Source organism: Lepisosteus oculatus, unplaced genomic scaffold (assembly GCF_040954835.1).
Source record: "Lepisosteus oculatus isolate fLepOcu1 unplaced genomic scaffold, fLepOcu1.hap2 HAP2_SCAFFOLD_40, whole genome shotgun sequence".
Classification (NCBI taxonomy): Eukaryota; Metazoa; Chordata; class Actinopteri; order Semionotiformes; family Lepisosteidae; genus Lepisosteus; species Lepisosteus oculatus.
In genome coordinates this window covers 1,304,880-1,330,537 of record NW_027167934.1, presented here as the reverse complement: position 1 = coordinate 1,330,537, position 25,658 = coordinate 1,304,880, and the positions used below count along the sequence as shown (strand labels likewise).

The following is a 25,658-nucleotide window of genomic DNA, read 5'->3' as shown; positions in this document are numbered from 1 at the left end:
CCATTCACTGTTTGACATGTCTGCACTGGTACAGAACCGAGCAATCAGAAAACGGGTGAAACTGTCTTTAGACTCAGCATACAGTACCGAGGCCCCCCATGACCAAATAAAGGCTAACCTCGATAATCAGCCTAAAGAACGCAGACTACAGCAAAACGACTGACTTTGAAAAGGGAATGAACGTCCGGAAGGAGTAGTGGAACTAGCTTGAGATGCTTCTCCGGACCCCTAACTAAAAGCCAGCGAGAACCAGCAGCGGCGTCCACTCCTGTCGAACCGGGATCCTTCCGCAGCCACGCAGCTCGTGGTGTCCTAACCCTCCCGTATCTGATTTTGGACCAAGCACATCAGGGGAGAGCGCGAACGCAGTCCCCCACTACCAGAAATTATGCAGTCGAGATTCCCACATTTGGGGAATTCGCAGGGGTCAGCACAGCCGGAGTGCAATGGCCGAGCCTCGCCCTGGGTGAACCTCCTTCTTGATCAAGGTATCTCCCCTGCCAGGTAAGTATGAGTTAAACAGGCCCCTGCAAGCGGCCCGCACCCACAGCACAAATCGCGCAGCCTAGGCCACCTCCTCGCCCTGCACGCCACCGCCTCCTGCTGGGCCCACTCTTTCACACACTCACACGCCACACTAACACTCAAAAGTGTGGGCAAAACGAGAAAACGAGCGCGCCGTTTCCTACACATCTGCAGTCGCCGTTGCGCATTCGCAGCATGTCCCGGGATGCAATTCGGCCTCATTGCGACGTGCGCCTGCCACACACCGAACAAACCTTTTCAGCAATTTCCAAAAAACGGGCCTGCTTGCCTGCCCACAAGGCTCCGTCTCTTACCTGCTCTCCAGAGCCTGCTGCCTTCTGTGCTTTTCTCTCGGCACCGCTGCAGTGCACACAACTCCTGCAGCGGGAGGGGGGGAGAAAGTTCTCGCGCTCTGCCGCAGGGAAGGCTCGCTCCGTGCGCACACGTCCTTTCGATGCCAGTCCAACAAGTGCTCCGCATTAGCTGCGTCGGGGCTCCAATGGCCACAATGCCGGGGAATGGCACCTGTAAAGTGTTAATTGGGGCACAGGAACAGCCCGTCTCGTCTCGGGGGGGCCGGCTTCAGAGACAATACAGCAAACACAGCGGGGCGGGGGAAGAAGACGACACCACACATGCGGGTACATTCAGCTCCGGCGGGAACGAGACATTTGTCGGTCTTTTCAAGTGCCGAGAGCCGAGCAATCCTTCACTTGTATCGTTTCTCCCCGGTGACTAGATCTGGCCCTGCGACTCTCGACTGGGCTCACCCCCGGGGCAGCCCAGCAGGTGTGAGCCTGGCCGGCACCCGGATGGGAGATTCCACCCCGGAAAAGCTCCGGTTGCTGCTGCTCCTGCAAGAGGTGTGACTGGGACCAGTAGGGAGCGCTCACCCTGCGGGCTGTGTGGCTCTCTTACGCCCCAGCCTCCTGATGGCGACACTCTGCTGCACAAACAGGCGCCGTCCTTCGGGGGAGGCGTCAAACCGAGGTCCCGACCCTCCTTGGCCATTAGGAAACCCCAGGGCTCAATGAATGAAATCGGTAACAAATGAATAAATGTCTAGTTATACGAAAAACGAGTGGTTTATCGACTCATCTTCATTTGCAGATTTAGAGGCAGCTTCGATATTCGTTTTACAGACGGGTTTTTTTTTTTTGAATATGGGTCACACACATGCCACAGCAACAAAACATCTCTAGAGATGAGGCTATAGATCACCTTTCCATCCTGCAGGTTTTCCTCCCAAAGCCTACGGCACCAACGGCGACCCCTGCTGGCCGGGAGAGCAAAAGCTTACAGCACCTGGTATTCCCAGGCGGTCTCCCATCCAAGTACTAACCAGGCCCAACCCTGCTTAGCTTCCGAGATCAGACAAGATCGGGCGTGTCCAGGGTGGTGTGGCCGTAAGCGAGAGCCCTGGCGCATGACTCGCTACTTGAAGCTGTGTGTGGCGGGGGTTCCATGCCCCCCGAGCGGGACTGAAGGATCGTTCGTGTGCAACTCTTTGGAAAGGAGCTGCTTTCCAAATCGCATTGCGTGCCTGGATGTTGGCGAATGCGCTCCCTTGTGTTGGCTCGTCCCGCACTGGAGGAGGACAAACAATCTGCACGGAGGAGCACCAGGCAAGTCTTCAGTGCACAGCACTCTGGAAACATTTCGGGGCTGTCGCGTGTTTATTTCAGCACGTAAAGCGCACCGGTCCAACACGTCGGCCGGGCGCGCGGCGCCTCCGCCCTCTTGCTGCCCCTGCAGCTGCTTCACTTTTCCCTTTAGTTGCCATCGATTTTTTTGTAGTGCTATACATATACGATTGAGGTATCTTAGAGTTCTCCTTCGAAGACCCAGCACTCTCTTTTCTTTTCCCAGTGTTACTCATATCGGACTTTTTAAACCTAAAAAAAAATCGTTTTTTTTTTCTTTCAATTATAACTGAAGTTTAAACAACTAGTGTTAAGTCCTTATTTTTCTGTAGTCAAAAAAAGCAAAAATTAACATTCAGGTCATGAAAAACTCAAAAAAACTCCCCAACCACTAAACTTTACCTCCCACCTGAGCGGCATCTTGAACGCCCCTACCACCAGAGAATGCTCACGATTTCGGAAGCTGTCTCCGGGACGTGCTGATTCCACACATCCTGAATAAATCATGATATTGTTAGTTGCTGTAGCTAGACGTTCAAATGAGTTTCATGGCCAGATGGACTGTTTCCTCCAGTGGTATAATATTGCAGTGAGACAGCACGATGCCTGCAAGACTATGTCACGCTAAACGCCACAGATTGTGTTTGTCCGTTCGTGTCAGTCGTCCCGCAGCCACGGGAAGTGGGACACAAACATGCTGCAATGCTTTCAAGACGTTAGGATTTGTTTGTGCAACATCCAAGAAGAGTACTTGTGGCTTGAATGTGAACTGTACGTGCCCGCCCCCTTTCCTCTGTAGTGCATGAGTTCCTCCCGGCATGACCTTCGTCATTGTTCTGTCATCTTTTATTTAAAGGGTTGTATTTCTGCTGCTGAAAATAAGCAACGGTTTTCTCACAACGCCCTTTGTTCCCAACGGAGCCCTTGTCTGTCATGAAATTCTTCAAAACCTCAAGCTAGAAGAAGAAGAAGACGACAAATATGAAGCGTTATAGCAACGACATGCCATGAGACGATCGATAACGATTTCCATAGGATCCCCGCGGTTGCCTGGCAACCGTCAGCTTTGCGCAGTGGCAGTATCGTAGCCTGTGAGGTTTAGCCGAGGCGCGATTATTGCTAGTTGAAAACTTTTCCCAATACCCCGCTTCCGCCGGTTTGCAATACAATCGGCGAAAGCAATTTTTGACAGTCTCGTCAGAGACTGAGCAAGGTGTTTAAAGACAGATTTTGTCATGGTAACATCATGGTAGAAAGAAACAAGCTTGTTACGTCTCAACAGAAACGCTCTTTAGCTCTTTCAGCGTTATGCAGAGAACAGCGTCTGTCGAGATCACTTTTGAGTCAGCGCGAAACGCCGTGTGCTGTCAGTTTGATTTCATATTGCTCGTAGCGGCGCCCGGCTTTTGTCTGTCAAACGTTAGGTTGCGCTTCTTCATGCTGCATCGTCGGCATGAGTGGAGCTTTTTAAACGTCTGTACTTACTGCGCCCCATAATAAATCGTTTGTCCCCATTCAAAAGAGATTGTGCGATGTCCTGCAGCGTTCGCAAAGCAAACCTTTGACAGTTTGAAAAGAGGAATTTATTCTGCTTCCTGTGCGTGCAGTAGTTACAAAGATGAACGTCTTTACACGATGTGCTGCAGTTTTCAGTGGGCGGGCTTTGTCAGATGGCTTTGAAAAACGCACTGAGACATCATGAGCAGTGTCCTGCATGTTTTCTGTGTATAGCTGTCTTTTAACGCATACAGAATTCATTCGAAATCATTGATTTCTCCAATTAACAAGGGTCCCTTTTTGAACCTGCCAGAAGCATTCTTTCAATGTAACAGATTTACTCCGGGGAAGGGCAGCATGACATTGAGAGTAGCTCAAGCTTTCAGCACCTTTATCTGACTGCATGTATGCAGACACTGCTCAGAATCCCCTGTAAGATTCTCCTTCAATTCCGTTTTGCAGTGCTTTAGCTCTTTCAAAAGGCTTCGCTTTGCTAGTCACAATCCAAGGCTCATGACAGCATTTGAAAACATTCGCAACTGCGTTGGCCAGGAATCGAACCTGGGTTAACTGCTTTGAAGGCAGCTATGCGCAACACTGGCTCGCTCCAGAATAAATCTCACGTCGAGGACATATTTTTTTCCATTTTACCGTGAGTCGGGCTCAGCTGCACAGAGGAGAGAGCAGAGCAATGAGGTCACGGGGACAGGGGAGTCACACGCTGGCGGTTTGAATACGCGGAAGATCACTGAGGGATCCACAGTATATGGACCCTCCGTGCGCCATCAGTCCGCACTCCGGACTCTGAATCCTGCCATCCGAGTTAAGATCTCGGCGGAACCTGAGGCGCAGTTCCTTCTTAAAACGTCATCTGGTGAGCATTTCTAGAATAGTACTTGTATAGATTCAGCCTTTAATGTGTTGCTAGGTTAAAATTGATGACTTCTTGTATTTCAGTAGGCAACTGCCCTCTTGATTTCGGATTTAATTTCTTTATTACAGGGGCGCTTTTATGAAGACAGAGTCATGTTCAGGTACTTTGCTTGATGGAGGAAGCTCATTTCGGACTCTGTGATCTGCTCACCTGGAAAGGTCTGCTATACTACTACAAGAGAGAAGTAGAGTCTGGAAGAAGGGACAATTTTATGATGCTTTGGAAGATAATGTTTTTTTTTCTTATACTGAAAATGAAAGGTAGTTGTTTCTATATGGACTCAGTCTTTGGAATTTGTATATATATATTTCAGTGATCCCTCAGCCATTCCTTCTGTATTGTAATTCAATTTCTCTTTTAAAATTCCTTCCCCACTTCTAGGACCTGCAGTTGCTGAACTCCACAATGGCTTCTATTGGAAAGTCTGTGACTGAGACCAAGTAAGTGTTCACTTTTTTATGAAACCATTATTTATTTAGGAGCAATGAGCAATTCTTTTATAAATGCAATAAAATCATTATGCTCAAACTATGAGAGAGAAAATTAAGGATAATTTAAGAAATCAGTCTTAGCTTGTTTCTATACACAGATGGTATTATTTATTTTCAGAGGAAACCCGCTCACTTGAAGAGGTCGTGTATGAAGCACGCCACGGCAGAAGAGATCAGGATGGCCTCTCAACAGGCGAGGGAGGACATGATGAATCACCTGAAAAACGGGGTCATCGTGGATTACCACAGAATAGAGATCGTGTCTGGTGAGGCAAACAGGATAGTGGTTGTAAGACTGCTAGAGTCCTTGGGCCTTTTTGTACATGGGGAGCCTGAAGACACATTGGCAAGGTGAGATATTTTTAATCTGTAAGGCTTCTGTAGTTTCTTTTTGAAATCATTGTTACAACATATTATGTAAAAGCATGTTGAAAAGAATATACCTGCATTCCAGCGGCCCTGAGCAAGAGGCCGCTGTCCAGGAGGAAGAGATGCCAGAGGCTGCTCTAGAAACTGAAACAGAAGCGGATAAGGAAGGGGAAGATGTGAGCTCTGAAGAACTCTATCAGCAGTAAGACTTTTTATTTTTCAGATGTATCTATTTTTTACTAAAATTCTAATTTGTCTTATAGGTATAAAATGTTTAAACCGGTGTTTTATATCCTTACAGGCCCTGAGTAGTTAAAAAGTATCAGCAGGCCGGAAGAGAGTGGCCCAAGCTGGACTCTATAGAAAGCACTCCCTGGATGCTCCTCTCCTGATTGGATTCAAACAGTACCTTACCAAGGATCTGGGAGTGGCAAATTATTCTCAGGAGGTATTTATTTTTTAAAGGCATTTAAAATTAAGCAATGGTATCTTCATTGTAAATGTTTTTATTTCTTAGCTTAAAATTCACCCATGTGAAATGATGTCAGCCATAAACATCATGACTCTATATTTCCTACCTGAATCTATTCTACTTAAATTATTACATTATACACAATTTGAGTTCATTTTAAAAAGTAAAAGGTAATGAAAGGAATGCATTTTCATAAGAAAGATAATACCGATATGCATGTGATAATCTTCCTTATATCATGTAGTGCATCATTTGGACACTTTGTGGGCTTCAAATACAAAGAAAATCATGTTCTATGGTACAAGATAAATACAAAACTTAAGCTTTTATTTTAATTAGATTTCTTTATAAAGCATAAGCAATCATTTATTACATCGCTTCTTGAATTAAATCTTTTGACAAGAGGTAAGGCTTCTGTTACATTTAAACCCATGTTTAGCTGTGTTTTTTAGATTTAACTGAACCAATTTCTGTGTGTGATAATGTCCTTGAATTCTGACAACATCACACTAAATTACATGATATAAAACAGCTAATGTTTCTAGAGATAAAGTTTCTGAGATGCTTCTAATTACTTTTTATTACCAGGGACAGTTTAATTCACCTTGTACAGTACTGTAAGACCAAGATGCTTTTTTTAAAAGTTATTTAACATTTTATAGAACTTTGTCTACTATGGCAACATGATGTGCTTGGTGAAACTTGGAAAAATACTGCTTGGCCACTTATCTTAAGGTAAAGATAGGATAAAAGTTTATCTTTTGCACCTACCTGACCCCCAGGGAAGGCCAATGCTTTCTAAGTTGATGGTTCCCTACAGTAGACTGTACTTTAATTTCAAAGGTAATGTATATTGACCCAAATCAGTTTTGGAATCCAATCTACTGACGAGATGGAGCACATCCTTTTTTCAGGATTTTAGCATCATACGTTTGGTATATTTAGTCCCTAATGCTGAAAGAAATGATCATAGAACATTTGGACACTTTGTGGGCTTGAAATACAAAGCAAATCATGTTCTATGGTACAAGATAAATACAAAACTTAAGCTTTTATTTTAATTAGATTTGTTTATAAAGCATAAGCAATCATTTATTACATTAATATATGTGAAAATAACATTTTAGCATCATACGTTTAGTATATTTAGTCCCTAATGCTGAAAGAAATGATCATAGAACATGACATCTAACCTTACCTGCGGTGTTTTTAATCCCTATTGCTCAATGCACAGTGAAAGCATTCCATACATGTGTCTGACAATGAGGAATGGGCCCCTGAGACAGTCATTTGCCTGTTTCACAAATGATCGTATTTTACTAGAGGTTCTGTTTGGGATTCAGATGTGCATTCGGACAGCAATCCCTTTCAAGAAATGATACGTTCTGGATGAGGTCAAAGGTGCTGGAACACTGTATCTAGGATGTGTTTGCAGAGACTGTGTGTCTCCTGCTTCAACGCAGTGATAAACAGATGTGCTCCTTTAATTTATTGGTACATGCCCAGGGCAGTAAGCAGTCTGAGGATTTATTTCCAGATGGCATAGAGCAGTGAAGCAGTGAAGTAGTGCAAAACACTGGATCATTATATTATTAGAATCTATTCTACTTAAATTATTACATTATACTCAATTTGAGTTCATTTTAAAAAGTAAAAGGTAATGAAAGGAATGCATTTTCATAAGAAAGATAATACCGATATGCATGTGATAATCTTCCTTATATCATGTAGTGCGTCATTTGGACACTTTGTGGGCTTGAAATACAAAGAAAATCATGTTCTATGGTACAAGATAAATACAAAACTTAAGCTTTTATTTTAATTAGATTTGTTTATAAAGCATAAGCAATCATTTATTACATTAATATATGTGAAAATAACATTTTAGCATCATATGTTTAGTATATTTAGTCCCTAATGCCGAAAGAAATGATCATTTGTTTAACATGCACGGGTCTGTCTCAAAGGATGCAGTACTCCTGAAGGGCCTCAAACCCTACATTTCGGATGCCTAGCTGTATCCCTCACATGTGGCACCTCAGAATGACTTCTAACCTTACCTGTGGTGTATTCAGTCCCTATTGCTCAATGCACGGTGTACATACTGCATACATGTGTCTTGAGAATGAGGAATGGGCCCCTGAGACAGTCATTTGCCTGTTTCATAAACAGGGACCTGGACCTAGACCTGGCCCGTACAGGGCTCAAACCCGCGACCTTGGCGTTATTAGCACCACGCTCTAACCAACTGAGCTAACCGGCCTCATGACAGTGCTCCTCTCTGTGCTGCAAAAAATCAAACTCAGGGAATTTCTTTTGTCCTCCTTTGAATAGAAAGCCGTGTAATCAGTGTACGGGCTTTCTCGTGCAGTTTCATGGTTCTTGTAACCCAAATCCTACACTGGCCTGAAGTGCCCCCCCATTTCACAGCATTTTTCAGCTGATTTAAAATGTACCTAAAGGAGAAGCATTATTGAAGACCATCAATTACCAAGAGCTTTTGTCAAAGGTTTTGGTGGTCATTTTGAATGACCACAGAGCGCTGTGACCTCGGTTTTATCCAAAAAGACAGCGCCCTTTTACAACACAGCATCTCCGTCACTATACTGGGGCATTGGGACCCGCACAGACCTCAGGGTGAGCGCCCCCCCGCCGGCACCATTAACACCGCTTCCAGCTGGAAGCTTTGTTTTTCCCTGTAGCTCACCCTCATCCGGATTCTGACCTGGCTCACACCTGCTTAGCTTCAGTGGGTTTTCAGTTGCGAGTTGCAAAAGTTGGGATGCAAGTGATGGAGCCGTTCGCTGCAAAAGCCACTGGCCAGGAATCGAAACCAAGCCTCCTGCGTGGCAGGCGAGAGTTCTAACAATGAACCACCAATGCTCAATGCCTGTACCTTCAAAAAAGACGCTTTTTTGGTGCTGTGTGCAAAAAGCGTCGACATCTACTTCCAGCTGCAAAATGCCATCCGCGGACGCTGTGAATTTATTTATTTAGACACCGCTCAGAATCCCCTGTAAGATTCTCCTTCAATTCCGTTTTGCAGTGCTTTAGCTCTTTCAAAAGGCTTCGCTTTGCTAGTCACAATCCAAGGCTTGTGACAGCATTTGAAAACACTTGCCACTGCGTTGGCCAGGAATCAAATCCGGGTCAACTGCTTGGAAGGTAGCTATGCTCACCACTATACCACCAACACATGCCCGGGGGAGCCCTCCAGGACACCACCAGAGAATGCTCACGATTTCAGAAGCTGTCTCCGGGACGTGCTGATTCCACACATCCTGAATAAATCATGTTATTGTTAGTTGCTGTAGCTAGACGTTCAAATGAGTTTCATGGCCAGATGGACTGTTTCCTCAAGTGGTATAGTATTGCAGTAAGACAGCACGATGCCTGCAAGACTATGTCACGCTAAACGCCACAGATTGTGTTTGTCCGTTCGTGTCAGTCGTCCTGCAGCCACGGGAAGTGGGACACAAACATGCTGCAATGCTTTCAAGACATTAGGATTTGTTTGTGCAACATCCGAGAAGAGTACTTGTGGCTTGAATGTGACTGAGCAAGGTGTTTAAAGACAGAGACTGAAAACTGTTAAAGGATGAGTCAAAGTAACGTCTAATCGGATTAGTTTCCTTAGAGCTGGTTCAGAGTTTGCTCAAGAGTTTACCTTTCACAGATGCGCAAAGAAGAATGTTGGGGGTGCACGCTTCAAGGCGCCTTACAGCTGTAGGGAGTGATTTCAGACGATTCGTGGCGTGTGCTCATTCCCATATACCGTACGCCCCGGGGTGCAGTGCTAGGATGACGTACAATACCGCTTGGGCACGTAACGGCGTTATATGCAAGTGCGGGACGTGAGGGTTTTGCGTTTGTTCGTTTTGTTTTGCTCTGCTTTGCTTTGTTTTGCTTTCCATCGCGTTGGTAAGAGCGTAAATAAAAAGGCGATTCCTGTGTCGACCACTAATGTAAGAGCTATTTCAAGTGCGCCGTGGTGCGGCTTTTCAAATGCTTAACAGGATGATTTTGCATGCACGCGTGCTTTCATGCAGTCGTGTGTGCAACCATGTCTGCTTACGTGCAAACGGGCGTGGTTTCATGTATGCAAAAAACTTTCCTGGGCTCTTCTGAAGCACATAAAATTATTTGGAGATATACATTTGTCTTATTTTCCTCTTAGGCTCTAGAATTGATAACTTTTTTTTCATTTTTGGCATTTTTCATCATTTTCCAGAAAGTGGTTGCAAGCCCAATATCATGCGAAGAAACTTCAGGATTCGGGGATCAGTCAATGGATTTTCTTCAAAGTTGGATTTTTGCACTCTGTGGACCAAGAGATGTTGTTCTATAATGTTTTTTTTTTTTTTCAAATTTAAAAATATCATTTTTTCATGGAGCTTTGAATGGGATGGATTCACCCTCCTTTAGCCAGGACAGAGCTCCAGGAGCCTGGGTAGGATTCTAGCTTTCTCCCCTTGCAGGCACCTGGCACAGAAGACAATATTTTTTTCCTTAAAATCTTTTTTTTTGTGTTCCTTGTTGTTCCAAACTTAATTTTAATCACTTTTAATTAGAGATTTTATTAAAAATAGTGCAATAAATGACTAATTTCACAAAAATTAATGTAATATAAAACGGATGTTTTCAACTTTATTGTAGTGTTTTAGAAACTAATATGTCTTCAAAAATGGTTGTTTTTCACTCCTATGAATTAAAACTGTTGTTATATGATGTTTTTTTTTTCAAATTTTAAATGATCATTTTTTCATGGAGCTTTGAAGGGGATGGATTCACCCTCCTTTAGCCAGGACAGAGCTCCAGGAGCCTGGGTAGGATTCTAGCTTTCTCCCCTTGCAGGCACCTGGCACAGAAGACATCATTTTTTTCCTTAAAATCTTTTTTTTTGTGTTCCTTGTTGCTCCAAACTTAATTCTATTCACTTTTAATTAGAGATTATATTAAAAATAGTGCAATAAATGACTAATTTCACTAAAAATACTAAAAGTAATATAAAACTGATGTTTTTAACTTTATTGTAGTGTTTTAGAAACTAAAATGTCTTCAAAAATGGTTATTTTTCACTCCTAGGAATGAAAGCTGATGAATGAATGAATGAATGATGATGAATGCATCGCTTGCGTCAGGCGTCGTACATGATCAATTTAAGGTAGTGGTTCTTAGACCGCTCCTTAAGAAGTCAAATTTGGATCCACAAGTTCTTAACAACTACAGGCCTGTCTCAAAGGTCCCATTTCAATCTAAAAGTCTTGAAAGAATAGTTGTTGCCCAACATCAAATGGATTCAAATAATATACTTGAGAAATTTCAGTCTGGTTTCTGAAACTGCATTAACAAGAGTCGTAAATTATATTCTCTTAGCTACTGATGCGGGGAATGCAACAGTGCTAGGTTGCAACAGTGCTAGGAATGCAAACTTTAGGTTGCGCTTCTTCATGCTGCATCATTGGCATGAGTGGAGCTTTTTAAACGTCTGTACTTACTGCGCCCCATAAGAAATCGTTTGTCCCTGTTCAAAAGAGATTGTGCGATGTCCTGCAGCGTTCGCAAAGCAAACCTTTGACAGTTTGAATAGAGGAATTTATTCTGCTTCCTGTGCGTGCAGTAGTTACAAACTTGAACGTCTTTACACGATCTCCTGCAGTTTTCAGTGGGCAGGCTTGGTCAGATGGCTTGGAAAAACGCACTGTGTTTCGGCTCGGGAAACATCATGAGCAGTGTCCTGCATGTTTTCTGTGTATAGCTGTCTTTTAACGCATACAGAATTCATTCGAAATCATTGATTTCTCCAATTAACAAGGATCCCTTAAATGATGAGTCAAAGTAACATCTAATCGGATTAGTTTCCTTAGAGCTGGTTCAGAGTTTGCTCAAGAGTTTACCTTTCACAGATGCGCAAAGAAGAATGTTGGGGGTGCATGCTTCAAGGCACCTTACAGCTGTAGGGAGTGATTCGAGACGATTCGTGGCGTGTGCTCGTTCCCATATACCATACGCACCGGCGTGCAGTGCTAGGATGACGTACAATACCGCTTGGGCACGTAACGGCGTTATATGCAAGTGCGGGACGTGAGGGTTTTCGTTTGTTCGTTTTGTTTTGCTCTGCTTTGCTTTGTTTTGCTTTCCATCGCGTTGGTAAGAGCGTAAATAAAAAGGCGATTCCTGCGTCTACCACTAATGTAAGAGCTATTTCAAGTGCGACGTGGTGCGGCTTTTCAAATGCTTGTGGGCATTTCTCTGTTGTTGATTCTTTTTTTGTGTGTAACAAAGTGGCATTTTCATGTCCGGACGGGGAGACTTTATCATTCCGACATGAAGCCACCCTTAAGTCCTCTGAGGCGTGTCTGTCTGCAAGGCTTGTATTTTGGAAATGTTTTTTTGAAACGGAGAACGACTTTGAAATAGGCTTCCGCCGGCGCCTCGCGATCCAGGTAAGATTGTAGCAAGAACGCAGCGGCTGTGGGGCTTGCTGTAGTCGTGGCCGAGTGGTTAAGGCGATGGACTAGAAATCCATTGGGGTCTCCCCGCGCAGGTTCGAATCCTGCCGACTACGTTGTCCGCCTCCAGTTGGTGTGTTCCGGCGCAAGCAAAGAAGCGCGCCTCTTTGCTGTTCCTGGTGGTTTTAAAACGCCCAATCGCTTGTACCCGCTGCCTTGAAATAAATTCTTCAGCATCCGCGAATGGCATTTTGCAGCTGGAAGCAGATGTCGACGCTTTTTGCACAGAGCACCAAAAAAGCGTCTTTTTTGAAGGCCCAGACACTGAGCATTGGTGTTTCAGTGGTAGAATTCTTGCCTGCCACGCGGGAGGCTTGGGTTTGATTCCCGGCCAATGCAGTGGCTTTTGCAGCGAGCGGCGCCATCACTTGCATCCCCTTGCAACTCGCAACTGAAAACCCACTGAAGCTAAGCAGGTGTGAGCCAGGTCAGTACCCGGATGAGGGTAAGCTACAGGGAAAAACAAAGCTTCCAGCTGGAAGCGGTGTTAATGGTGCCGGCGGGGGGGCGCTCACCCTGAGGTCTGTGCGGGTCCCAATGTCCCAGCATAGTGACGGAGACGCTGTGTTGTAAAAGGGCGCTGTCTTTCGGATGAGATGTAAAACCGAGGTCATAGTGCTCTGTGGTCATTAAAAATGACCACCAAAAGCTCTTGGTAATTGATGGTCTTCAATAATGCTTCTCCTTTAGGTACATTTTAAATCAGCTGAAAAATGCTGTGAAATGGGGGGACACTTCAGGCCAGTGTAGGATTTGGGTTACAAGAACCATGAAACTGCACGAGAAAGCCCGTACACTGAATTACACGGCTTTCTATTCAAAGGAGGGCAAAAGAAATTCCCTGAGTTCGATTTTTTGCAGCACAGAGAGGACCACCGTTGTGAGGCCAGTTAGCTCAGTTGGTTAGAGCGTGGTGCTAATAACGCCAAGGTCATGGGTTCAATCCCCGTACGGGCTATGTTCTTTTCTCCTCTCTTACCAAAGCTGTTAGGTTCCTTTCTGTGGTGAGATGGGTTGTCATGCAATGCTGCCACATAGTGCCGACAGACAAGAGTGTTGCGGGAGAAGAGAAAAGTGTTTGAAGATTTAAGAGTGTCTTAGGTGGAGTCAAAATCAAGTGTCACAAATGCAAGTGGGAGGATTTCCAATGTTTAATATGGTAAAAATAAGCAGAAGTTATCTGCCGGTCATGGCACAGTCTGCCATGCTTTTGTCAGATACTGTAAAGTGGTGTCGAACTGGAGCCTCACCATTTGCATATGTGAGGCTCCAGTTATACATCGAGTGTCACATTAAATGACAAAAATGAAGAGAGTTAAAGCAGCTGGAGAGGTTTTCTTACAACTTTTGAGCTGACACAGTTTTGGAAAATGTTTCCTTCACGCTGCACTGTACAACATAGGCAGCCAAGAGTCTCCAAAACAAAACAGAATTGACAGATAGGAGAAAATTCCCACTCGTCCTGAAGTTCCCAAAATCCAGCACTGAGCGTAAACAAAGTGTCGAAGTAGCGTGGGAATGCTAACCCTAACCCTAGCTGGAGTTTGAGCAATCCAGCACTGAGCGTAAAAAGATGAGTCAAAGTAACGTCTAATCGGATTAGTTTCCTTAGAGCTGGTTCAGAGTTTGCTCAAGAGTTTACCCAGTGGGCATTGATTCGTCGAATATACGTATATTCACGGCGAAAATACGGCTATACGTATATATACGTCGCCTCGACGTATAATCAACGTCGAATTGCAACCGTAAAATCTACGACATTAATAAACGCATATATAACGTCGAAAACACATCTAACACAGTGCCTGAGGCTTTTTACTGTATGTATCGTGTGTGCCGCAACTAGGAGTATACGGCACTCTGCACAGTGTACGAAGTAAATTATTTTCGCAGTAATTAATTTACACGTGTATAATAAATATAGTAAATATAATAAATTAATTACTGCGAAAATAATTTTCTTCGTAAATCCTGCAATCCAGATGATTGGGGTATTGGTGCATGGCTACAGTCTGTGCTAGGAACATGGAGAGGGTCTCTGGTTCAATACATATTTGTGGGTCTGGTATTATTCGTTATGATCATATCGTTAATATCCTGTTTGAAAAACATGTGGACTAAAGCTGCTGCTTCTGTGCTAATTGTACGCCCTGAAGGGATCATGAAGGTCAAAAAATGATTTCATGGGAAAGGTTCTCTTATCTAGTGGCAGAACCTGATGGGTAGAACAATATAGCTTTAAGGGGGGTTACCCTTGGGAGTGATTCCCCTAGATGCAAATGATTATTGTGGTTTGTTTGTTCATAATAAGATGTTTTGCAGGAACGGAACAAAGAGAAATTTTACAACTTCAGCTAGAATTGTTCTACAAAACGTCACAGCTGAGGCAGGGGAACAATGTGTAGATTTTTCTAAGAGTTATTACCCAGTTGTTGACCAATCTGTTGACCAATGTTGACCAAAAAAGCCTAGGATTATGCTGGGCTCCAGCCCACAGGGATTTACCTGTGCTGTAAGAACTAATGAGTGAATAAGGAGACTGGATTCTGGTGAAAGACTTCAGGAAAAAGAAATGGTGTTCACTCAGGTGGAGGGGGCTGTACCAGGTGCTGCTGACCACTGCCACTGCTGTGAAGGTCACAGAAATGGTGCCCTGGATTCATGCTTCCCACTGTAAAAAGGTCACAAACGAACTGAACAAAGCGCAGGAGTGATGTCTCCACAAGGACAGATGGGGATAACCTGCTTGGGACTGATGTGCACAGCCTTTTTCCTTTTTATGTAGAAGCCTGTCACCACCCCAAAAGAGGAAGAATCTAAACACGAAGCCTCTTTGTATACAAACTGGCTGAATGAAACTGATAATGAGGGGGATATGAGTAATTTGTGGTATAAATTTATAAATCATACTGTAAAGTTAAAGAAATTTAATGCATCTTGTTATATATGTGCTTTAATGCCTCATTCTACAGCCTCACCCATGCGACTTTTTATGAAATGTACTCTTTTATTAATATCATGTTAGAAGGCTTAGACGCTATCAAACAAGAATTAAGGGGAGTTAGATTAATGGCACTTCAGAACAGGTTCGTGCTGGACCTTCAAAATGCAGCATCTGGAGGAGTCTATGCTTTAGTAGGAGACTCCTGTTGTACATATATTCCAGCTAATGACTATGATTACGGAAATCTTACACTCGCTATTCAGCATTTAAAAGAACTAAAAGACAAGGTGAATAAAGAGAGAGGCATAAAAGATACACCGGCTTTTCTCTCCTGGTTAGAATCACTGTTTGGGCCAGGGGGAATGTTTTTCTTTTAAGTTACTAACACCGATTATAGGGGCTGTGATACTTGTCTTCCTGTTTTTATGTTGCTGTATGACATGTATTATTCCAATGCTTCGAAATATGGAAATATGGTACCTAGGGGGATAAACTGTTCATCCTTCCAGTCTGGAGAATTGGCAGCTGTCTGACGTCAGTAAGTGATCCTTAAAAAATTAATAGTTCCATGACAGTGTGCATCACCAGAAAATCAATTTCAATGCATTAAAACTCTTGTTATCCTTCTGATCATTGAAGTGTCATTGCCCCAGCACTGTATACTCTTACTTTTGACGCCTGTCTGAAGTTGGATCCATTTCTAAGAATGGTGACTCACATATCCTCATGCTCAACTTTGGCTCAACCACACAAACTATGAAGTTAATCATCTGCTTTTGCTCCAAGATTTATGTTACTAGGCTCTCTCCTGGGGATCCTCGTGTTCAAACTTTGCCCTTATTGTGGATGATCCATGACAGAATTCAGGGAATTCAGAATTCTGATACCTCAGCTCAGATTCTGACTGGGCAGACTGTCATTGCCTGGTGTGAATGTGTGCATATCTGTTTTTGTGCATGTTCTGTGGCCTGTTGTACAGTACATCACAAATGAAAGGGAAATGGAAAACTAAAATAAGACTCAAGTGTTTTATCTTTCATTAACAGTGTTTCATTAGTATCTGTGCTAGATCCTGTCATCCACTGCTTACCACGACAGGCTCTAGCACAGGATAGCAGCTAATACATTTAACAATCTCACTGCACAATGTTGTATATTCAAGGGCTGATCTTCTGTACTTTTTCTTTCACTTTTCATTTCCTAGAAACTCAGTCCTGCCAGGAATAATCTGAGAACAAAATCAATCTGAGTGAAAATCTAAGCAGAGGAAGATTGTTTTACAGAGTTAACAAGGTCTAATTCAAGGTCATCAGCACTAACAACATTCTCTCTGGAGACAGGCGATAAGAAAATTGAAAGTGTGTATTGTTACATAACAGCAGAGACTATGAGTTATGCTATCATGAGAGTGGTGATGGATTTTTTTCATTGCTTAGTTTTGCAGGTTCTGTACATTTGAACATTCAAAGTGACTAAAGTAAAGGAGTTTTCCCTTTTTACCACATAATTCCCAAAGATCAACACTAATAGAAAGCCTAATTCCAGCCAAGATTCAATTACTGTCTCTCAGGCATCCCAGCAGTGGATTTCATGACTTCAGACAGCCATCTTTATCAGTGGAGAACTCAATGCTCTGAGGTTTACTGGCAGAGTCTCACACTGGGTAATATGTTGGTAAATAATGTCCTATGGAATTCTACTATTGATAAATTCTACTATGGAACTGCGATGTGTCCTGAAAAAATCTTCTATGATAGTGGTACAGTCCATCACACCCCACCTACAGCCTTTAAAAGAGAAAAAAATATTCTGATATTATGGTGGAAAAAGAGCCCTGGAATCTTTGTAGAAGGACCAAAGACGGAAAGAACGGGCAGTGTAACCATGGCGAAGAGAAGGGAAATATTGGAGAGAGCTTTTTTCATACACTTTTTATCATTGTTTTTCCAGCCCAACAATGATCAACAAATATGGGCAGGCGTCCTGTGCCAAATCCAATCTACCTTTCTTCCAAGCATACAGGAATGTCAGTGAATTAAATATTGACATATGAAAATACCCAAAAATATGCAATCACACATATGCAGTTTGAGCAAACATAAGACAATACCCAAGTACCACAAACTACCAGGCATCATTAGCAGTTCAGGTGGGGAGCTGTGTCAGCATGCGTAGGCTGCAAAGGAACAAGTAATAGGTCTATTCCATGCTTAAAAGAGAAGAAAGAAAACACAACATTTCAGCCGTGGAGCCCTCACACCTGAAGAAGGCTCCACGGCCGAAACGTTGTGTTTTCTTTCTTCTCTTTTCATCTAGTGTCATTAGCCAGTTCCTGTCAAAATAAAATAGAAATGGATAACATTCTAGAGAGAGTTTGAAATACCAAGGTACAATTTAAACCATATTTCTTCCACTACAACCACAATATTTTGGAGAGATCGCTGAGCCTAACTGTTCTGGCATGCCCGTTAGCCTCCGTCCTGCTTCAGCAATGAATGCAACGGGGCACATTCTGAGGGAGATGCGGTCAATCAGGTTGCAGGAAAACCACGCTATGCTTTTTTTTGAGATCCTGAAAAGGACAGAGGGGCCATGTATATGTGTGCAGCTGGATATGTAATTGCAGGTGGCGTAGCAAATTCTGCTGAAGCCCCACTGCCTGGTGTGGACGGTAGCTGTGCATGTTGCAGCAGAATTGTGCATGTGAGATCAAGGGGGCATGTCATGTGTTTGAGCACTTCACTCCCTTCCGGAAGCACGTGATTCCCTGAGTCCAAAAAATTTGTAAGTTCTTTGGATGACCTGTGGACCGATCTTTCACGATGAAGAATTCCTTAAGAAGAATAGATCTCGGCCCACCATCCCAATGCCTCCATCTCAAAACAGCAACCTCCCACTGCCCTTAGTCTGCAAGGCAGTCCTTTCAAGTGCGATGATGACGCCGGGACCTTCGTTGCCTATTGTACGAGCTGAACTTTTGTGCTCATCAATTCAACGCTCTTTCCATCAACTCATCTTGTCTTTTGACGCTTCGTGTTTTGTGCTCCTTTGACTATCGGCATATCGGGTGACTGCAAACACTGAAGTTCTTGCTTACGGAGTGTGGAATAGTGTTTTCAAGTGATCGCTGTTCTGTCATGTTGACGCCGAGTGAATCTTTCTTTGGCAACATGGGCAGGCTGACAGCAGCGCGAGCGAAAGTAATGGCAAATTTCTTGACTTATTTCTGAATGTGAATGTTCTTTAGAAAAGGGATGCGGCGTTGCTTCTCCCCCGTGTAAAGGTCACGCATTCCAGACGTGGTTATGAGCGAACAGTTGCCGCAAGTGTTTGAAAAGAGCAAGAGAGGAAGCAGCCCTGCCCCGTGTGAGGATCAAACTCAGGACCTTCAGATGATGAGACTGACGCGCTACCAACTACGCCAACGAGGCCAGCTGCAGTACACAGCCGGAAAGTTTGCCTCATGGATTTCAGTCGCCCGTTCCCTAATCTTTAGACGCCCTCTGCTGGATGTTGCATTTGCCTTTTGATCTCACCGATACTTTTTTGGTCTGTTTCTGTTGCGAGTCTGTTTTTCAGATCTCACCTAGCACAAGTCTCTCTGGCTGAAGTGGCCTCTCTGCTTCAGCATCGTGCCCTCACTCAGCCATTAAAAACGTCACTCGGACTTCTGACATGCTGACATGAAATGTCAAGAGAGAGTGGCGGAGACGCTTAAGGCAGAGAGAAGATGAAGAGGGGGCGTGGCTGCGAAATGATTGACAGCTGCATGACGCTCTCCATGCAAGGCGTGACCACAGGCTAAAGGACACCTTTCGGCACATCAAGCTCTAAGCACACACCTGGAGGACGTGGGAAATGATCCTGCTACCTCTCGCATGCAAAGCGAGCGCTGTACCATGCAAGCTAACCCCCCTCGCTGGGGCTCATGCCTCGGTGTCGCCTAGTGCCGCTTGTTCCCCTCTTACCGGGTGCAGTTCACTGCCCTTCGTCTGCAAGGCAGTCGTGTAATTGCGGCTTTCTTGACTTATTGATGAAGGTCTGACTGGACGAGCGAATGACGCCTCTCCCCCGTCCTCAAGCTCGCTGACAGAATAAAATGGAAAGTGCTGCCGTGGCTCATTGGTTTAGGGGTATGATTCTCACTTAGGGTGTGGGAGGTCCTGGGTTCAACTTGCGAATGAGCCCTTGTGTGTTCTTTTTGTCCTCGTCCACAAGACTGGGAACTGATATCCACATCACCTTGCAGCATCTGCTTATGGCAAACGATGGAATGTGACTAATGACTGAACGAGCCTGGTGAATACTCATCACGTGGCACAATGAGAGCGTGCAGTCAGCTGTCCAAGGCAGCAACCTCATTGCTCGTTCAAAAGAACACGTACTGAAAACTCATCACCACTATGTCGTAAATGAGCACCGCGATCGCTTGTTGTCATGCGTCCTTACTTGGGAAATGCAGAAGCAAAAACTGCCCTCTCTCAGTCACCGAAACGTGTGCGGCTCGCCTTGCACTCTCTGCGCCTCGCATATTTATGGAGCTGTCTGCTCTTCTTTCTGTTGAAGTACGCAAGTTACGTGGCGTACTGCAGACTATGATGTGCTCAATGACAGCTTTCAAGATTTGAAAACTATGAGCTTGATGGCTCAAGTCGAACGAATGTGGTTGTTACGCAATTGATGATCAAACGCACGTATTCTAACGATTCGTGAGAGTATGTTCTAAAGGTCCCTGGCTCGATCCCGGGTTTCGGCATTTTGTTTCATCGCGCCCTTTGTTCCTATCTCCAGCGCCCTCTGCCTAAAGTGACGCGTCCCTTTCTCAGCCCGAAACGCAAGCGAGACACCAGCAGCAGTCCCTACAGGTTTCCGTAGTGTAGCGGCTATCACGTTCGCCTAACACGCGAAAGGTCCCCGGTTCGAGACTGGGTGCAAACAGCCTCTTCTTGCACGCTCCTGCACTTCACAGAGGTCTTGAACCACCAGTCATTTGTTCCCAATGTATTTCGGGTGCCTTCATGCACTCTTGTACCAAACGCACGTTTTTTCTGTACCTGGAGCCGATCATTTGCAATTGGGCTATCCCTACAGACCAAGACGAGCTCTGTCGGCTCAAAAGCAGCGCAACACCTGCGAGAACAACAGAAAGATTAGTACCCAGCGGGGGCCTCTTAGTGAGCCCAAGATCTAATCAAGAATCGACTCCAGAAACAGACGTTGCATTTCAACTGAGCCCCAGTATACATCGACCCTTCGGCACTCTGAGTGACAACTCTCTTGCGTGTTTTCTCATATTTATGTAGTTTGCTTGCATGATGCCCGGAACAGCAGGGTTGTGCACTCCCATATGGTCTAGCGGTTAGGATTCCTGGTTTTCACCCAGGCGGCCCGGGTTCGACTCCCGGTATGGGAACGTGTCAATTTTGCCTCCTGCTTTCCAAAAGATCAGCACTGTGTACGAAGGAGCCACATTAAAACTACTCAACGTGCAAAACGTGCGAGAAGAGGGGGCGCTTGTTTCCAGCCGAAACTTCTCGCGTGTGAGACGAGCTGACCATCGCTGCAGGAGGTGGGAGGGTCACTCTGGTAGACAGGGCTGACCTTCGGCAATAGGATTTATACTCTCCAAGATGATATTTGCACTTTCTGGAGAGGCGATTTTCTCCACTTCAGTAGCCCGATTTCGTCGATTGCGTGGAGAGGGCTGTAGAATGTGGCGCCGTCTTTCCTGCTCCGTCCATGACAGGCGTGCTGGTCTCTGGAGAGAGAGCACGGTCCATCAGCGCACCCCAATAAAGGCACTGGAAGCAGCTGAATCGCATTGGCGAAGCTCAGCGCTGGGCCGCTGGGCACATCTGACCACAGTTTCCGTAGTGTAGTGGTTATCACGTTCGCCTCACACGCGAAAGGTCCCCGGATCGAAACCGGGCGGAAACAGACCAGACTTCTTCTGTCGCCACGCACAAAAGGGGATTGGGGATTCACCTAGCGCTGTGATCGAACAGACCCACTCACCTCTTAGTGTGACGGGATCTGCACAGTGCATGTCGCAGCGCATCCTGCTTTCACTTCAATGCGCGTCCTGATGTACCCCGGTCTCCCGCGTGACAGGTGGGGACAGGTGACAGGTCCACGTGACAGGTCCTATACTAACGAGGAAGACATCACTCTCTCCGACCCCCGGCATCGTGTCCCGACCCACCGTGCTGGAAGCCGACTCGTGCTGTGATTCCTTTACGGAGCAGAAATGACAACCGAGGAGCCGAGAAATCATTTCAGCATTTCGCGTCTGAACGGAAAACACAAACGACCAACTCGGAATGATTTGCCTTTGACGCTTATCAAAGCGTTCTTTGTGCATCGAACAGACCCACTCACCTCTTAGTGTGGCGGGATCTGCACAGTGCATGTCGCAGCGCTCCCTGCTTTCACTTCAATGTGTTTCCTGATGTCGAGTCTTGTGCCGTGCGGAGGCTCTGAAAGCGAGAGCAATGAAAAGGTGCACGACGCTGTGTTAGAAAACAGAGAAGTGAAAGGCAGTCCTTTCTCTAAGGAGGTAAAAGAAAAGCTACTCCCCGTCGGGGAATCGAACCCCGATCTCCCGCGTGACAGGCGGGGATACTTGCCACTATACTAACGAGGAAGACATCACACGCTCCGACCCCCGGCATCGTGTCCCGACCCAGCGTGCTGGAAGGCGACGCGTGCTGTGATTCCTTTACGGAGCAGAAATGACAACCGAGGAGCCGAGAGATCATTTCAGCATTTCGCGTCTGAACGGAAAACACAAACGACCAACTCGGAATGACTTGCCTTTGACGCTTATATACCTCTTAGTGTGGCGGGATCTGCACAGTGCATGTCGCAGCGCTCCCTGCTTTCACTTCAATGTGCTTCCTGATGTCGAGTCGTGTGCCGTGCGGAGGCTCTGAAAGCGAGAGCAATGAAAAGGTGCACGACACTGTGAAATAAACATTAATAAACGCATATATAACGTCGAAAACACATCTAACACTAGGAGTATACAGCACTCTGCACAGTGTACGAAGTAAATTATTTTCGCAGTAATTAATTATATTTACTATATTTATTATACACGTGTAAATTAATTACTGCGAAAATAATTTACTTCGTACACTGTGCAGAGTGCCGTATACTCCTAGTGTTAGATGTGTTTTCGACGTTATATATGCATTTATTAATGTCGTCGATTTTACGGTTGCAATTCGACGTTGATTATACGTCGAGGCGACGTATATATACGTATAGCCGTATTTTCGCCGTGAATATACGTATATTCGACGAATCAATGCCCACAGCTTGGCATACAAGGGTTTTGCGGAGGGGTCTTGCCACCTGCCTGAAAAAAAAACAGTAAAATGTTTGAGTGCCTATAGAGTTTCTATTTTTATTTTCTTGAGAAAAGTTGATACCATTTCCTGGAAACCCCGTCCCCCATCAGTGCGCGGTGCCCGGGGAAAAATCTGTAGGGGGGCGTCTGAAATTCTGAGCGGGGGTGATATTTCGGTTGAAACGGAGCTGTACGGTGCAGCTACCCAAATGAAATCTCGCAGCTATGCCATTAATTAGTGCTTTATGATAGAAGATATCGACTAGCAATCTGGTATTTGCGATGAAGTTCAGTTTCACATTTTTCGTCACTCTCACTGGAGAGTATTGCCTGGAGCGAAAAGTACCATAAGCGTTCATTTTTGCAGCTACATGGACGTTCTGAATCGTTAAGAAAAAATGTTGTAAAACCAACAGAAAGCACAGACTGCTATAACTAGTCCTAGTTATATAACGATTTTAAGTATAATGATAAACTACTGCAAGGAATCGGTCCACCTGAGCAAACAGGATCGTAATGTTGACACTCAATAACGACACTGATATGTGCAGTTCCTGGACGGATAGCCCTCCTGCCCATCAAACAGACTGAGTGACTGTTCCTGTCATTTAGTGTTGTCTGACCATTGACAAAGTACAACTATTTTTTTAGGGCGCAAATTAAGTTAGGTAAATCTTTTTGCCCAAAACTGAAGGGGCAACATTCCCCCCTCCCCCCGTGATGCCAGGCCTGTCCCCATCCTATTCCATAATGTCATTATATATAATACCATACAACAGTGACCGATCCTTACTAACTACATGCGTTAAAATTGCACATCAGCTCATAGCAGGGGGCACATAGCCGCGATGTATTATCAATGTTATATTTCAACCATAATATCGACAACATTAATAAACGCATACGTTGAGAAAATATCGAACCCAGCATATTTTCCGGTTATATACCACAATGCATTGCTAGTATTCGTTGGTCACAATTTTGGACACATTTTTCAAACGTAGAAGTATATCCGCAAATATCTCAGCAATCCTCTTTTGACGAGTAAGTATGAACAATAATAATACTATCTGAATACATACAGATCTTTCTTAATATTATTTTGATTAAAATAGTACGTGAATAAGCAAAAAATGGCACATAAAATAGTGTGAATGGGGAAGATGACACAAAATCGTTTTGCCGTTTCTCTATTCTTATTCTATGTTGTACTTTCAAACTTTGGGTACTCTTTAATTAGGACAGACTTTATTGCTCAACTGCTATGATGCAAGCCAAATTTCATACATTTATTTCAGTTTTGAGCTTAGTAAACCGTTCACTTTTTAGATTATACTAAAGAAGATATTAATCATCATTTATTTGGGAAGTAATATTATATCATTTTCTCCTAGCTGCGGTGCTGAAGTCCCACCCTACATCAACAGAAAAAGAAATAAAGGAGCATGCAATGTGTTACTTGAAGAATCCATATGAAAGACAGGGGGCCAGGAGATCTGGACACTGAAAATAATAGGTTTTTGGTTCTAACTGTTAGGACAATTAGACAGGGTTTGCAAATAGTGGAAAAAAATCATCTTAACTTCCATTGTAATATTTTTTTTTCTTGGAAATATAGAAGTTGTACATTTTAAAATGTATATTTGAATCAAAATGTGGTTTTGAGTTAGTGTGTTAATGTAATTAGTTTTGTGTTTGTCATTACTATACTGTATATTGCCATGTTACCAGAATTTGTAGCTGAAGTTTAAGACTAGTTGTGTTTTTTTATGATTATTGCCCATATGTTGATTGTTGATTGATTGTATACAATGTATAATTTGAAATACATATGTTTCAGGTGTGAATGTGTATTTTCAGAATACATTTCTAAATCTAATCATTGGCTTGGTTTACTTGTTTCTACACCTATAAAATCTATCTTTGATGTATAATAGACCTCTACCCATATACGTATAATAGACCTCTGAAGTTATACGTATAATAGACCTCTAACCATATACGTATAATAGACCTCTAAAGTTATACGTATAATAGACCTCTAACCATATACGTATAATAGTCCTCTAAAGTTATCCGTATAATAGACCTCTAAAGTTATCCGGAACTCCAACCATATATGTATAATAGTCCTCTAAATTTATCCGTATAATAGAACTCCAACCATTTATGTATAATGAACGTCTAAACATAGACGTATAATTGACGTATAACTTTAGACGTATATTAGAATTTCATTCTAGACGAATTGTAGACCACATTTAGACGTATAAGGTATGCGTTTAATAGACGTATATTATACGTCTTTTGCCCACTGGGTGGGCTCCAGATGCACATGGAAGCAATCAAGTGTTTCATCCGAGCTGTTTCAAAGACTGCCCAAGAGCTTTCCTTTCACAGAGGCGCAACGATTAATGATGGGGGTGCACCCTTCAATGCGCCTTACGACTCTAGGGAGTGATTGAGACGATTCGTAGCGTGTGCTCATTTCTCTCTATTCCCCGTGTTGCAGTGGTAGGATGACGTAAATTACTGCTTCGACACGTAACGGCATTATAATCACGTGCAGGAGCTGAGGGCTTTAGTTTTGTTTCGTTTTCCATGACGTTCGTAAGCGCGCAAATCAAAGGCAAGTCCTGCGTCTAACACGAACGTAAATGCTTTTGAAAGTGCAGTGTGGTGCAGCTTGTAAAATCCTTGTCCACATTTGTGGTTTGTTGATGTTTGTTCTGTCTGCCAAAGTTGCATTTTGACATCCGGACGGGGGGACTTTATCATTTGAACGTGAAGCCAGCCTTAAACCCTCTGAGGTGTGTCTGTCTGCCGGCACGTATCTTGTGAAAGGTATTTTTTTTTAACGGAGAGCAACTTTAAAAAGGTATCCGCAGCCACCTCGCAGTCCGTGTTTGATTATAGGAGG

The 25,658-nt window shown here is 44.1% G+C and overlaps 8 non-coding genes across 8 annotated transcripts; 4 read left to right on the top strand and 4 right to left on the bottom strand.

The window, feature by feature from the left end:
- Positions 1-348: 348 nt before the first annotated feature.
- On the bottom strand, positions 349-512 carry LOC138228092 (U1 spliceosomal RNA). Its single transcript, XR_011185188.1, has one exon. It is a non-coding gene; the product is annotated as a U1 spliceosomal RNA (small nuclear RNA).
- Positions 513-1,818: 1,306 nt separating this feature from the next.
- On the bottom strand, positions 1,819-1,937 carry LOC138228077 (5S ribosomal RNA). Its single transcript, XR_011185180.1, has one exon. It is a non-coding gene; the product is annotated as a 5S ribosomal RNA (ribosomal RNA).
- A 1,293-nt stretch (positions 1,938-3,230) lies between these two features.
- On the top strand, positions 3,231-3,372 carry LOC138228176 (U4 spliceosomal RNA). Its single transcript, XR_011185262.1, has one exon. It is a non-coding gene; the product is annotated as a U4 spliceosomal RNA (small nuclear RNA).
- Positions 3,373-12,417: 9,045 nt separating this feature from the next.
- trnas-aga (transfer RNA serine (anticodon AGA)) lies at positions 12,418-12,499 on the top strand. The gene has a single exon. It is a non-coding gene; the product is annotated as a tRNA-Ser (tRNA).
- Positions 12,500-18,745: 6,246 nt separating this feature from the next.
- Positions 18,746-18,818, bottom strand: trnam-cau (transfer RNA methionine (anticodon CAU)). Its single transcript has one exon. It is a non-coding gene; the product is annotated as a tRNA-Met (tRNA).
- A 1,910-nt stretch (positions 18,819-20,728) lies between these two features.
- Positions 20,729-20,800, top strand: trnae-uuc (transfer RNA glutamic acid (anticodon UUC)). The gene has a single exon. It is a non-coding gene; the product is annotated as a tRNA-Glu (tRNA).
- Positions 20,801-21,251: 451 nt separating this feature from the next.
- trnav-cac (transfer RNA valine (anticodon CAC)) lies at positions 21,252-21,324 on the top strand. Its single transcript has one exon. It is a non-coding gene; the product is annotated as a tRNA-Val (tRNA).
- A 634-nt stretch (positions 21,325-21,958) lies between these two features.
- Positions 21,959-22,030, bottom strand: trnad-guc (transfer RNA aspartic acid (anticodon GUC)). The gene has a single exon. It is a non-coding gene; the product is annotated as a tRNA-Asp (tRNA).
- Positions 22,031-25,658: the final 3,628 nt, after the last annotated feature.